We start from the raw sequence: 13452 nt of genomic DNA, 5'->3' as shown, positions 1-13452 counted from the left end.
CAGGTCCAGCTAAAGGCCTCAGCGAACAAGAGCCTAAAGCCTGACACCTCAAACCGGTGGCCCTGTTTGTCCATCAGGCCTTGGAGGTGCCAATACTGCTATAAGATCACCTCACATTAACGGCCTCCCTGGGGCTGACCTCACACTCCCGTTCAAAGTTGGCTGCTTTCATATTTTGATAAGAAGCTACCTGGGACAACCCCGCCTTTGACCCCCCGACCCCGCCCCTTTACCCAGACTGACCCAATGAGGACCAAGAGGATCAGAGGGGGCCAAAGCGCAGGTGTGAGGTACTGGACGGCTAACACACGCAAACCCGTCTGGTACCGGCACAGCTGCAGTGAGCATCCCTGTGACAAACCCCGACTCTCTAACACCGACGACATCCAGGTGAACAAAATCACATTATAATTAAGTTCTTAACGAACTTCTCACACTGCGGGGAGAAGAGAAAAAAAAAAAAAGAAGAAGTTTTCCGGCGGTTAAAGCCAGAGAGTGCATTCCGGGCCGAACGGTAGATTAAGTCGGGGTGCCGCGCTTCCTCTCTGCGCCCTTCCAGCGCACGCCGCGAAACGAACCCTTCAGAAGCGGGCGTATATAAAGAGCGACGCGCGCGGTGCGAGCGGCTCAAATTAAACCCTGTGACTCAGGCCTCGGCAAGCAAAGCGGTCGGCAGTTTCCAAAAAAAAAAAAAAGTAATTTATTCCGGGACGAGAACCCACAATAGGCCCAGACCCGTCCCCGATTTCACGGGCTGTCTGGGTCTAGAGCTCCGCGGTCTGGCTTGATTTGAGAATCACGTCGTGTGAGAGCGCGCCCGCTGCACGCCCAAAAAACGGAACGTTTCGGAAATTCGGCAGGACCCTCGCGGACGCGCGCGCGGCGCTAACTCGACTCCTCCGACGCGCTCCCGAAACCCCGCAGGGTCGCGGGAGACGACCGCTCGGCTCGGGGCGAGCCGCGACAAGCCGCCCCGTGACATTTCATTAATGCTTCCGTCTGTTCGGCAGATTGCCGCGTGTCGGAAGGAGAGGCGGAGACGAAATCAAATTAAATTTTCGCGGACAGGACTTACGGCGTCAGACGAAATAAGGGCCACCGGCGTTGCGTGCGTAACAGCGGAAGCGGCGACGGTCCCGGCGAGCGACATTCACGCGGCGGCAAAATGAAAACGCCACATCGATAAGGCGCTAAAACGTCAATTCGCTAACCCGAAACCGTAGCACTAATTCAAACGCGTGCAGGCAACGTCCGCAGAAAGACACAAAACAAACCCCGAAACCGTGATATAAACGCTATCGTACTCCGGATTCATTACGTTTGGGGGATGCGGGACGCGCGCCATTTTTTGGCGGTTATCGTTTAAGCCGGCGTGCGATCGCAGGCCTGGGCCTTCCCCACAGGCGGCGAGCCGGCGGGCTGCCGAGGTAACACGGAGATGAACACGATTACATCGCGATTAAGCTCTTAATCGGCCTTTTTTTTTGGCGGAGAGAAACCGCCCCGCAACGGCTACGCGGCGAAAAAAAACGTGCACCTCGGGGTCCCGCGCGAATAATTAACCCGGGGTGCAGGGAATGGGTAGCGCCAAAGTCTGAGCAGCAGCAGGCTCAGAGATCTCTAATCCCTCCGTCTCCACATCAGCAGAGCATTATATTCCAAAATGGCCGCCACACATCACCACTGGTGGTGGCTGAGGTACAGTAAGCTTATCTCTCCTTCGCTGTAAAGCGCTTTAAGATCATGACACGAACACAGTCCAGTATAACTATTATTATTTCTTTGAAATCTGAAGTCTGACTAGTCATTTGAGGCACTTAACCTCCAGTTAAACAGACACAGCAGAGTTAAGACATGTTTAAAATGGATGCTTTTAAAAACTGACAACCAGTGTCACCAAGACGCCAGGGCTGGACAAGCGAGCGTCTAGAAAGAATTTATAACCAGATTTTGTTTTAATTCTGAGTGACGACCGATGTATCCACAACGGCGAAGTGAAGAGGTTTGATTTTATTTGCAAGTTGTCAGCTCTGATCGCACGTTGAACACTGCTCTTGTCCCAGAAAGCAAGGCTCAGATTTCCCAGCCGAAGCGCCGACAGCGTTGGGAGGAGATCCCGTCGGGGGACGGGGTGGAGGGCGGGGTCAGGTGACCCCTGTCACAAAGGCGCGGTTGCAGCCTAAAAGACGGAGAATCACCGCGAGGAGCAGAGCAGATTTGGCCGAATTTCTCTCCGTTTACACTGATGTGGAGCGGCAGGGCTGCCGACAGGAGCGGCTTCTGTTCAACAGGACCCTGAGGGAGGGAGGGAGGGAGGGAGGGAGCGCACGCACACACACACACACACACACACGCACACACACACACACACGCACACACAAGGATGCACACACACGCAAACATACACATACGCACACATTCTTTCCCCTTCTTCTCTCCTTCTGCCCCCCCACCGCCCCAGTGGGGGGTCTGACCCCAAAGTTCACTCCCCCCCACCCCACCTGCATTAATTTAGCCACCATCCCCTGGCCTTTAACCCATCAGCCCCGGCTTCTCTCTGCCCCTCACCCCAGCCCCCCCCCCCCCCTCCACCCCCGCGTCTCGCAGGTCAGGCAGAAAGGTAACGAAGCCGTCAGATCTCATAAGACGACAGGGCGGGAGGCCCGGGGAACGCGATGCGATCCGACGGGTTTCCAAACGGTCCGACGCTCCGACGCGCGTCTCTCAGCGCGGGGCGGCGTCGCAGCGCCTCGTCTCTCCTCTCCTTTTTCATCTTTCCCTCCCTCTTTTCCTCTTTTTCCCTCTCTTTCCCCTTCCCTCAGAAACGCGTGAGCACAAAGGCACGCTCTGAAAGGCCTGCTCTCAGAGAGAGACGGATTTTATTTCGACTGAAGAGAGGAGGGGAGTGAAGGAGAGGAGCGGAGAGAGGAGGGGAGCGAAGGAGAGGAGCAGAGAGAGAGAGAGAGAGAGAGAGAGAGAGAGACGTTTTGCGGGAGGAGAGCCCTCGAGCGGCGTGCCGGCGGGGGCTGGAGGTGCTAATCAGCGTAGCTCGCGGCTCTCGGTTCGAGGTGGGAGTCTTCGCCGGCGTTCCTCGAGAGGCCCTCTCCAGAAAGCACCAGGGCTTTCGCACGGCACTCCACAGCCGAAACATGCACACGGAGCGACGTTATATCACCCTCTTTCACCCCCTCGATCCCCCGCTTCTTCTTCCGCTCAGAAAACAAGAACATATTCAGTGTTTTTCAGGGTTGTTTTTAAGGCCGCGATCCTCAGCTGCCACCAGAGGCCTGTGGCCTCGCCGAGCTGCCTGTCTGGATCGACGCGGTTCCAGCTGCAGACGCAAAACTGATTCCCGACAGGGTAAAAACTGCGTTCACCTGCGCTGCAGCGGGAGGCTGCACAGGGAGGCGCTAACGCCAGGCTAAGGCCTGAAACGCCGCACGCTAAGCCTGGTTTTCATTGGCTAATAAGAACCGTCATTAGCCTTTGAGCTGTTACCTCCATCGCAGAGCTCACACACTACCACATGCTGACATCTGCGATTCCGCACATACTTAATTCTGTAACAGAACGATGGAACAGCGTGGCGGCAGTGTGGTGTTACGTTTAGGCCACTACACGCGCAACCTGGAGGTTGCGGGTTTTATTCCCAGGTGGGACACAGCCGTTCACCCGATTTGCTCTCAGGAAGTATCCGGCCGCATAAACGGATAAAAATGGAAGCTGTGTAAGTGGCTCAGGACAGCACGCCTGCGAAATGCAATAATGCAGCCATTACGCTTCTCCACTCCGGCACTCTGAGCGGAAGGCTAACGCAACCGACAAGACATTTAGCTCAGTCACGTCCCTCTTTATTGTTGCTGCGAAAAGACAGCTCAGACTTTCCCGCCCTGCTGTGAATATTTATGCAGCGTGCTCCGCGTCGGAACATTCTAGTGGCGCGACACAGACGGCGGCTCTTCATCAGTAACCCTTTCCCAACCCTGTTAGCGTTAGCACAGAGCCTGCATCTTTACCAGCAGCGACAGTGCTTTCCCAACCCTGCGTTAGCGTTAGCACAGAGCCTGCATCTTTACCAGCTACGACAGTGCTTTCCCAACCCTGTTAGCGTTAGCACAGACCTAGCATCTTTACCAGCAACAACAGTGCTTTCCCAACCCTGTTAGCGTTAGCACAGAGCCTGCATCTTTACCAGCAACGACAGTGCTTTCCCAACCCTGTTAGTGTTAGCGTTAGCACAGAGCCTGCATCTTTACCAGCAACGACAGTGCTTTCCCAACCCTGTTAGTGTTAGCGTTAGCACAGAGCCTGCATCTTTACCAGCAACGACAGTGCTTTCCCAACCCTGTTAGTGTTAGCGTTAGCACAGAGCCTACATCTGTACCAGCAACAACAGTGCTTTCCCAACCCTGTTAGTGTTAGCGTTAGCACAGAGCCTGCATGTTTACCAGCAACAACAGTGCTTTCCCAACGCTGTGTTAGCCTTAGCATAGAGCCTGCATCTTTGGCAGCAAAAACAGTGCTTTCCCAACACTGTGTTAGTGTTAGCAGAGACCATGCCTCTTTACCAGTTAACGAGTTAAGGAGCCACTTTGGGACAAACACAGACACTGACTGGTTGCCGGGCCCCACCCACCCCACCATTAACCATAAAGCAAAAGATCTCATATCAGTGCAATCCACTATTAATATCATATCATCATGTTTCAGGATCAAATAAAGCTCTATAATTCAAATAACTACAACACACTATGCTACTATACTATTTATAAATTACGAAGTGTACAGATGATTCAAAAGTCATTTATAATGCAGGACAACAGTACTCTTGCACCCAGAAACAAGTTCCCTTGGCCACAGAACCGATAGCGGCAAAGTTTCCTTTAAAGAAAGTGCATAAAATGATTAAATGACATGTCACGACTTCATAAAAAGCGCATTACACATTACAGAATTGTTGTCATTAGGAAACAGATGATTTATATGTTATTTGAAACGGGGCAAATTTCACTTCGCGCCGAGACCAAGCTGCGCGGACTGCTGGGCGCTGATAGCCGCCCAGTTTTCCTGCTCTTTTGAATTCAGGCCTACGAGGATCGTTCCCCCCCTACCTCCCCCCCCGAACGGCGGGAAACATCAATCAGACCTGCCGACTGCACAGACTCGTGATGAGTTCCCCGGCGAGTCGAGCATTTTTCACCGCAGTCCCCCCCAAAAAAAATCGAAAATAAAAAACAGGTCCAGCCACCGGTGCACGCGGGACCGATCGATCGCCTCGTGAAGATGGCGGCGCGGCGGCTAATAAAGATTATCCCGTACCGCCACTAAACCGCCATCACTGCCGCTGCAGTGGAGCCTGAAACTTTATTTAAAAATAAACTGTTACGGAAACCTTTAAATATTGTGGGGGGGCGGGGGATTAATTCTTATGTACCAGACTTCAAACAATCACAACATAATACATAAGGAATCCTTACCCAGGTAACTTTTAAAAAATAAAAAATAAAAAAAACTAACTCCGAGTATGAAAGACCTGGAAATCACGAACGTCTCCAGTGATTGGGCGCACTCCACAGACAGGACCAGAAAGGCCACGGGACACATTTGGGCATAATCACACCTCCCCCGGAGTCCCCGGAGAACACCGCCGCAGCCGCTGAAATCGCACTCATGAGCGCAGACCCCTGTTACATAAGACCCGCGTCCCGCTCCCTCCACCACAGCCGATCCGAAGCCACGTTTTCTTTCTTTCTTTCTTTTTTTTTGTACACATCAAATGTTACTGTGTGTTGTCTCCTCTCTGGTGCTGGCTGGCAGGTTGACGCTGGCCGTATGCAAGGGTATTAAAATCGCTTTCGAAAGTTTCTGACATCTGCGATTATTGTTGCCAGGTAACCGCCGGGGGGGGGGGGGGGGGGGGGGGGAGCAAACGGTCTTTAGCAGGATATAAATCACAGAGAACGAAACAGATGGACCCTGTCCCTTTTTTTATCTCTCCTTTTCCACCTGTTTTTTTTTTGTAACAGGGAGGAAACGTTGAAACGGGTGCACAGATAAGCCTTAAATCTGAGAGGAATTAAAACAGCTCTGACAAGCGGAAATGCCCTCTCCCCACATCCTCCCCACCCCCCCCCCCACGCCTTTCTCTTCCATCGCTTTGCTCCTTTCATCTTTCTCTCCAACGGTCATTTTTTGTTTTTTTAAATCAAGTGCAAATTTGATTATGTCCCAGGTTGTTTTTGTGAATAATTCCCCTTAGCGGGGACGCATTTAAACTTCAGCGAGCGTAACGAAAAATACGTCACTCCACGGCTAGGGAAATGTTCTTTTTAAAATGTATTTTATTTATTTATTTATTTTTTTAAAGAAAAAAATCTTATATTACAGTCTGAATCATGGCCTGGTGAAACGTCGGGATCGATTTGCATGCCGCGTGTGGATCGTTTGGGCCCGAGTGGTTTATTATTTTTTAATTTTTACAAACGACCGAACCACTCCAGTTACCTGCCTTCCACAACAGGGCCGCATCGACAGGTCCACGGGAAATAAAATCAGGACGTAAGTAACGAGCCGACAGGTTATAAAAGGATGGGATGTTATCGATTATGGGACTAAACAAGATGGATGCTCCCAGTGTTTATTTAAGCTCATAAAATCAAAACAAAAACCAAAAGCCCCGCGCTGAGCGATTAATGCTAATGGTTGTCTTTTTTTATTCGCGTGTTTGTTTGTTGTTGCTTCCCCTCCGAACCGCAGGCTCCATCCACCGTCTCGGTCCCCGTGGAAGAACACGGATCCATAAAACATCACGTTTCGCCGCTCGGCAAAGCGCGACCATTTAAATCAGGATGCGAAACAGGCGCAGGTAACGACATTAAGGAACTCCACCCCCCGTTTATCGGGGTGCAGCGGGCAAGTCCAGAAGGGGGAGGAAGCGGTGGAAACCACGGAAACAGCAGGAATGGAACAGCCTTCTTTCTGTCTTTTCATAACAAATATCCAACACTTTTTACTAATTGGCTGCATTTATACAACACCTTTCTTTCAAACCCAGTGAGCCAAAGCAGGAATCTAAATGTCTAGAGGGGTGGAAATCTAGGTTGCAGGACGTCTTCGTGTTTTAAATGGATTAGGTTAACCGCAATTTTAAGAAGACTAAAACCAGGTTTTAACCGGATATAGCTCAGCTAGTTCCTAGTTGGCTAGAAAACTTTCACTTTTCAACCAAATGTAGCCAGGTTTTACCTGAACGCCTTTCATGTAGATGACGGTCTCACCACAAAACTTTACACTGGGAACGAACATTACAGCGAAAGGGGGAAACTCACCTCAACCCTCACCTCAGTGATAATGTACCCAACGATACATATTTCTTGCTTTTCTTTTGAGAAAACGTAACACACAAACACACACACATGCGCGTGCGCACACACACACACACATATGCATAAAACACGTTGAAGCACACTTTCAATCACACGTGCACACACGAATGCACGCACAAAAGTGGTTACTTAAGAGTTGAGCCCTGGAGATGTGGTCCGGCACTGCTGATGAGATAAATATTCATGAAGACGGAGCAGCAGAGAGCAGATTAAATCTCCTCTCAGTGGGGATTATCATCATTAACTGTCTGTACGGGAGAGAAGGTCAAACACACACTCCTCATAATGCTAGTACGGTTTCATACTCCTCCCGGTGTGTGTGTGTGTGTGTGCGTGTGTGTGTGTGTGAGCGTGTGTGTTCGTGTCTGCTTTTGGCCTCTTCACCCTCGACGTCAAAGACGGGAACCTGGAGCGTTTCGGCGGGGCCTGTGCGACCGTTTCCACGGTTTCAGAACTCTGGCGGCATTAGAGGCTTTTCAAAGGAGGCGACGTGGCTCACCAACACAGCCGGTGCGCAGGCAAACTCAGAGTAGATTTCAGAAAAGACTGAAGGACGATCGCTGGGAGTTGTTTGAAACAATGTACCATGGCTGAAACTGTATTGTGAAGATACAGAATCATCATATCTCCCATAGCTATTATGTGCTATAAGACACTGCAATAGATAAAGGAGGGAATTTCTACTGGGCCAGTGAAGAGAGGAAAGTCCCTTAGGGGGGTTAAGGGTGTGGGGGCAACAAGAGGGGCACAGGGGGTGATGAGAGAGAGCAGGGGGAGCTGTCAGAGTGCCCTACCCCGGGGACGTGTTTTTGCCGGCCTGCCGTTGCTGGGGAGATGGCCAATCAGGGTTACCAGGCCTGAGGCATTCTGGGGTATGTGACTGACAGCGTGTGGGTAGCTGCGTGCGTGTGTGTGTGTGTGTGTGTGTGTGTGAGAGTGTGTATGTGTGTGATAGAGAGAATGTGTGTGTGTGTGTGTGTAGCAGTAGAAGGTGCTGCAAGCTGTCCTCAACTCGACCAGACATCGGCCAAGGTCGGTGCCCAATCAACAGATAAATCACCAGAGCAGCACAATCGCTCCAGGCTCTACCACCAATCAGAGACCAGCAAGACCAGTGAGTGACAGCGCATTCAGGGACATCCACCAATCACACGCAGAGCCAGTCACCCCCAACAATCATGTGCAGCGTCAGGCCATATCCACGCAAAGTAGTCAGGGCCCCATGCCAATAGACCCTGCAGAACAAAGGGATTGGAAAAAAAAAGGTGAAGAGGAAAGAATTTTCAAAGACAGATGAGAACGAGTTCAGGCTACAGCAGCAAATCTGTCTGCAGCAAAGTTCCAGCGAAACAAAGGAAAGAAAACAAGAAAACCAAGACTATGTAAACTTGAGATCAGAGAACCCTACAACGATGAAGTGGGGGGGGGGGGGGGCCTTGACGTTGGCTGTCTACGCAGGTGCTCACAGACGCATCGACGTACCAGATCTGCGTTCGCTCTATTCAAGAGAGACCGGGAGTTAAAAAAAAAAAAAATCCAGAGCGAACTGAGCGGCGGTAAGAGCAGCACGGCAGAGTCGGCGACACAAACAGCCGCGGGGAGAACGTCAGGAACACAAACGCAGCCCCCGCGCCAAACCACACCGCCGGCCCTGAACGCCCGCCCTGTGGACGTCCCGAGCGTCGCGTTCGGCAGCGGCTGAAGTGCGCACGTTCCTTTCATTCCGGAGATGCTCTTAACCACTGCAGCTCGCAGCGCGGGACAGGGGCGTCCCATCGTATCCGAAAAGGGCAGGTGCGGGTGCAGGCTTTGGCCTTAGCCCAGCACTACAGCACCCGATTCTACTCATCAGGGTCCCGATTGAAGACCATTGGTTGATGAGTTGAACTGGGTCTCAACACACTGGCCCTTATTAGGATGAGACTGAACACCCCCGGTGTAGGAAAACAGAAAAGCATTGATCAGAGTTACGCGAGTAAGAGACAACACACCGGCCTAACCACACTCCCAGGGCCTTTCAGCAAGTGCAAAACCAATAATATGACCAAAGATTGGTCCTGGTATTTGCTTTTTGCCAATCAGTGGTCGTGTTACTGGTTTTGCGTGTGCTAAAGGTCTTAGCCAATCAGGCTCCCAGAGCAGCACGTGTACATGCGGCATCGTAAAAGCGCCAGTGGAAGTTAACTGTGTTAACCCCGAACCAAAGCACAGACCCTGAACAGGTTCAATGCAGAGACGGGCTTCAGGGTCTGGAATCGAGGCGCAACTGGCCAAAACGGCGCCCGGAGAAGATTCCGGAACGGATTCCGAGGAGCTGAACGCGAGGCAGCTTTGGGGCTGACGAACACGACCGCGCAGCCCAATGAAAAGATAAAAATGGGGGGAGGAGGATGGGCCTCGCGTGGCACAGTCCGTAGGGCTGCCGACTCTCATCCCAAATAAGAACCCCCCCCCCCCCCCCCCCCCCCCCCCCCCCCCCCCCCCCCCCCCCCCGTGTGTCCAGGGGTTCCATTCCCAGCGGACACCCTCTGTACCCTGATTCCATCTGCTAGCCTTTCTGCTTTCATCCAGTGTGAATAAAAGTGGGGCAAAAAAAGCAAGCGCCTGTAGTAGAAAATAAATACATGTATAAATAAATTCCAGGGGAGAGATGAGAATCTAGAGACCGGCTCCTGGGCCGCTTGATAATAGCAGAACATCTGAAGTCGAGCGAGCGCAGTTCGTCGTTTCCTCTGTCACAGAACTACAGTGAGCACACTTAGTTCCGCAATACAAGCCTGCTAATCTCCCAAACAGCACCCTCTGATGAACAGTAGAGCTGTGAACCCATTAGATGTAAATAGAACACAACAGAATAGAACACAATAGAACAGAAAAAGAGTAGAACACAATAGAACACAGCAGAATGAAGTAGAAGAGAACAGAACAGAATGCAGCAACACAGAACCCAGTAGAATAGAAAAGAATAGAATAGAACAGAACAGAATTCTGTAAAATAGAATAGAACAGAACAGAACAGAATTCTGTAAAACAGAATAGAACAGAATAGAACAGAGCAGAAGGCCTTCATCCATATTCATGAGAGCACTGGTCAAACAGACGACAGCAGGACCGTGAGGAAGAGGAGGCATCCCCGATCCTGCCACTTTTTAGAAGGATAAACGCCTGATTCATAACCAGCACTGCCTGCAAGCTGTTCAGAAGAAGTAACCGCGGAGACATTTTTCAAACGCGTGTTAATTGATCCTGACACCGTGCGGGGACAAAAACCAGCACACACACACACACACACACACACACACACACACAGCTCGGCTCCCGGGATCCAGGTGATCTCCCAGCATGCAACTTGCTGCCGTCTCGCCACGTCGGGGCACGCTGACCTTTCGGAAACGCAACGCGCCGAAGCTACTCTGGCGACAGAGAGGCGGAAACGTCGAGTAGGAATAAAAATAAAAAAAACAAGCAGACAAGCGATAACACTCGTCTAATTATCTGATAAATGCGCGAAAACGAATCGTCCTCAGTGGAGCTTTCATAGCGCAAATAACCGGCGCCAGTTTCGGTCAAAAGGGACTTAGCATCAAGGGACCGAGTTAATTCCATTTTAATTATGATAATATCGCGGTCCTGTCGGCAGTAAAAGGCTATAATAGCTTTTACAAACCTCTCGGTATGCTAAACCCAGTGCTAAGATTACGACCGACGGGATTGGTTGATACGGTGACGCAGCATAAAGCACCTTTATTGGCCCAACAAGGTTTCTCGGCCCCGGAGTGCAACATTTAAAAAATCAATACAATAAAACTTCCATAAGCGGCGTTCACAATACGCACACCGCACACAACAATCACAGGTTAAAAAAAACAGCTAGCGGGGCCTAAGTGTTAGAGCTCAGAACGCCTATGGGCATAGACAGGAAGGAGTCATTCCCTCTATTGCATTTCGTATCTTGGAGGCCTGATTCTGTGGCTCGATGGAGGAAGCTCGAACTCAGAGCTAAGTGGGCTAAGTGGGTTAAGTGGGAGGTCCGGACAGCTAAGAGGGGCAGCAGAGGGGCACCAGAGGGGCGTCGCTTTAACCTGACGCAGCAGTGAAACTATCACGGTCAAAGGGCAGCCCAATTATAGTCATCGGGGAAACCTATTTTTTTTTTTTTTTAGCCTAGTATTTTTAATTACAGAACACGTTCTACCAGCCAAACTCACAAGCTGTGCTGAGACTCAGCTCCTCTCTGGGCTCACGCTCTCAGTTCAAGCTGAAATATTCAGTTCAACATATAAAATTGTTCCATTTTTCCTTAATAAGCTGACTTTTGTTCCCATCTGCTTCTCACGTGACTGCGAAAACTTGTTTTCCATTTGGGGTTGTGTTCTAAAGAAAAACAGGGAGGTGCTGGCAGAACTGAACCCTCAGAAAACTTTATTTTCATCCAAGGAACTGGCTGAACTGAAATGCAATTTACCACAATCGTTGGTAAAGGTTCATTGGCTTGAATTGAGAGGTTTGAACTTCTATGATTCAACTGTCACTCTCCATCACTATGGCAACATGAAGCTTGCGAAGGGCGGAGCAATCATGCTAAAATATGCCCCGGTTTGTATCATCCAATCAGAAGGCTTCAGTGTGCATAAATCAGCCAGTCACTGGACGAGACATACAGATGCCACCCGCTTCATAAAGCTTCACTCTCCCCAACACATCCATCTGAGACCCAACAAAAAAAAAAAAAAGGTTTTCATTTCTGACTTCATACAAGTGTCTTGGATGACAAAAACATGCTGCAGCAAAAATGCTTTCTAAAATTTTAATTTATTTTATTTCATTATTTTTTTCATTATCGAATGTCCCTCCGTAATGAGGCTTCCAGCAGGAGTAGAATATACGGTTCTTGAGATTAAAAAGCAGAGACGCGTGCCCTGCGGGGGACATAAAGGAAGTGGCGGGTCTAAGGAGGACATTACACAGGCCATTTCATCAGCGCTAATTATCCGCCGGTAAAAACGGACCGGCGGCATTTTAACTCTCACCGCCGTGGGAAAGCACAGCCTTCAGCAGCCCAGAGAGTCACCCTCGACCCTCCCCGTCGTCCGCGCTCGACGCCCGCGCCGAAACCGCTAACGTCGCTCTCGAGGAGAGCGCGTCGAAGCGTCGGAGTCCGGTCGTTCGACCCCGATTACGCGGTCGCAAATTTTAACGAAGAGCGGACGTAGGGTAGACATTCCGAACGAGCGCCAAACCCCTTAAGCCTATTTGTCCAATTAATTTATGCGCGAAGGGACCGAAGCGACGGCTAGGGCCGCCGCGGCGCGACGAGCTAATAGCGGGAAATTCGTTAGCGCGTGGCTAACGAGGACCATCCCGCACCTCCACCAGCTCATTAAAAAAGGGGGTGTCAGGCTCCCCATTAGGGACGGGAACGCCGAGGGGACATTACGAAAAATCATTTTATCGCTAAATGGCTTGTTTCTCACGATGGCCGCGGCGTGGGGGTGGGGGTGCGGGTGGGGGAGGAGTAGAGGGGGGAGGGGACCCTATGGAGAGGATCCTTTTTCACACACAGTCACCCTTCTCAAATTAAAAGTAAATAACTCTGAAATGAACATAAAACATAACCGGAGCCAATTAGAGCAAAGCAACAAGTTAAATATTTAAAATGTTTGAATTCCACGCCGGCGGGAGGGCGTTCGGGCTTGACGGAACATTCAGGAAGGACGAACCGAAATTGCGTTCCTCTCGCAAACACGCACAACGAGGTCGTAGCCAAGGGGCTGTTATCTTTTAATGTTGTCGAGTCGAAAAAAAAAAACCACAACTTTTGTTTCCATCTTTTCCAGAAACGTGACCGGAAACGCAGGAAACGCAGAAGCCAGAACGGGGTATGGGGGCGTGCTCACGCTGCGCACTTCTGAACAGAGATTTGGATAAACGGTGCAATTACGACGCCGAATTGGCCCAAAACCGTCGTAAGACACCCACCAGACATCACAACGAAGCATAAAACACCGGCCCTAAATCCTCGCAGACGGGCGGGAAAAACAGATTTTATGTGCCCCCAAAAAGTTGT

General features: G+C 50.7%; 1 protein-coding gene across 2 annotated transcripts in view; it reads right to left on the bottom strand.

The window, feature by feature from the left end:
• Positions 1 to 13452, bottom strand: part of ipo11 (importin 11) — a 110718-nt gene that overhangs the window by 24349 nt on the left and 72917 nt on the right. The gene's annotated exons all lie outside the window — the stretch shown is intronic.

The sequence above is a fragment of the Anguilla anguilla genome, chromosome 10 (genome assembly GCF_013347855.1).
Source record: "Anguilla anguilla isolate fAngAng1 chromosome 10, fAngAng1.pri, whole genome shotgun sequence".
Classification (NCBI taxonomy): Eukaryota; Metazoa; Chordata; class Actinopteri; order Anguilliformes; family Anguillidae; genus Anguilla; species Anguilla anguilla.
The sequence above is the reverse complement of the archived record's forward strand: the minus strand, read 5'-3'. Positions and strand labels throughout refer to the sequence as shown.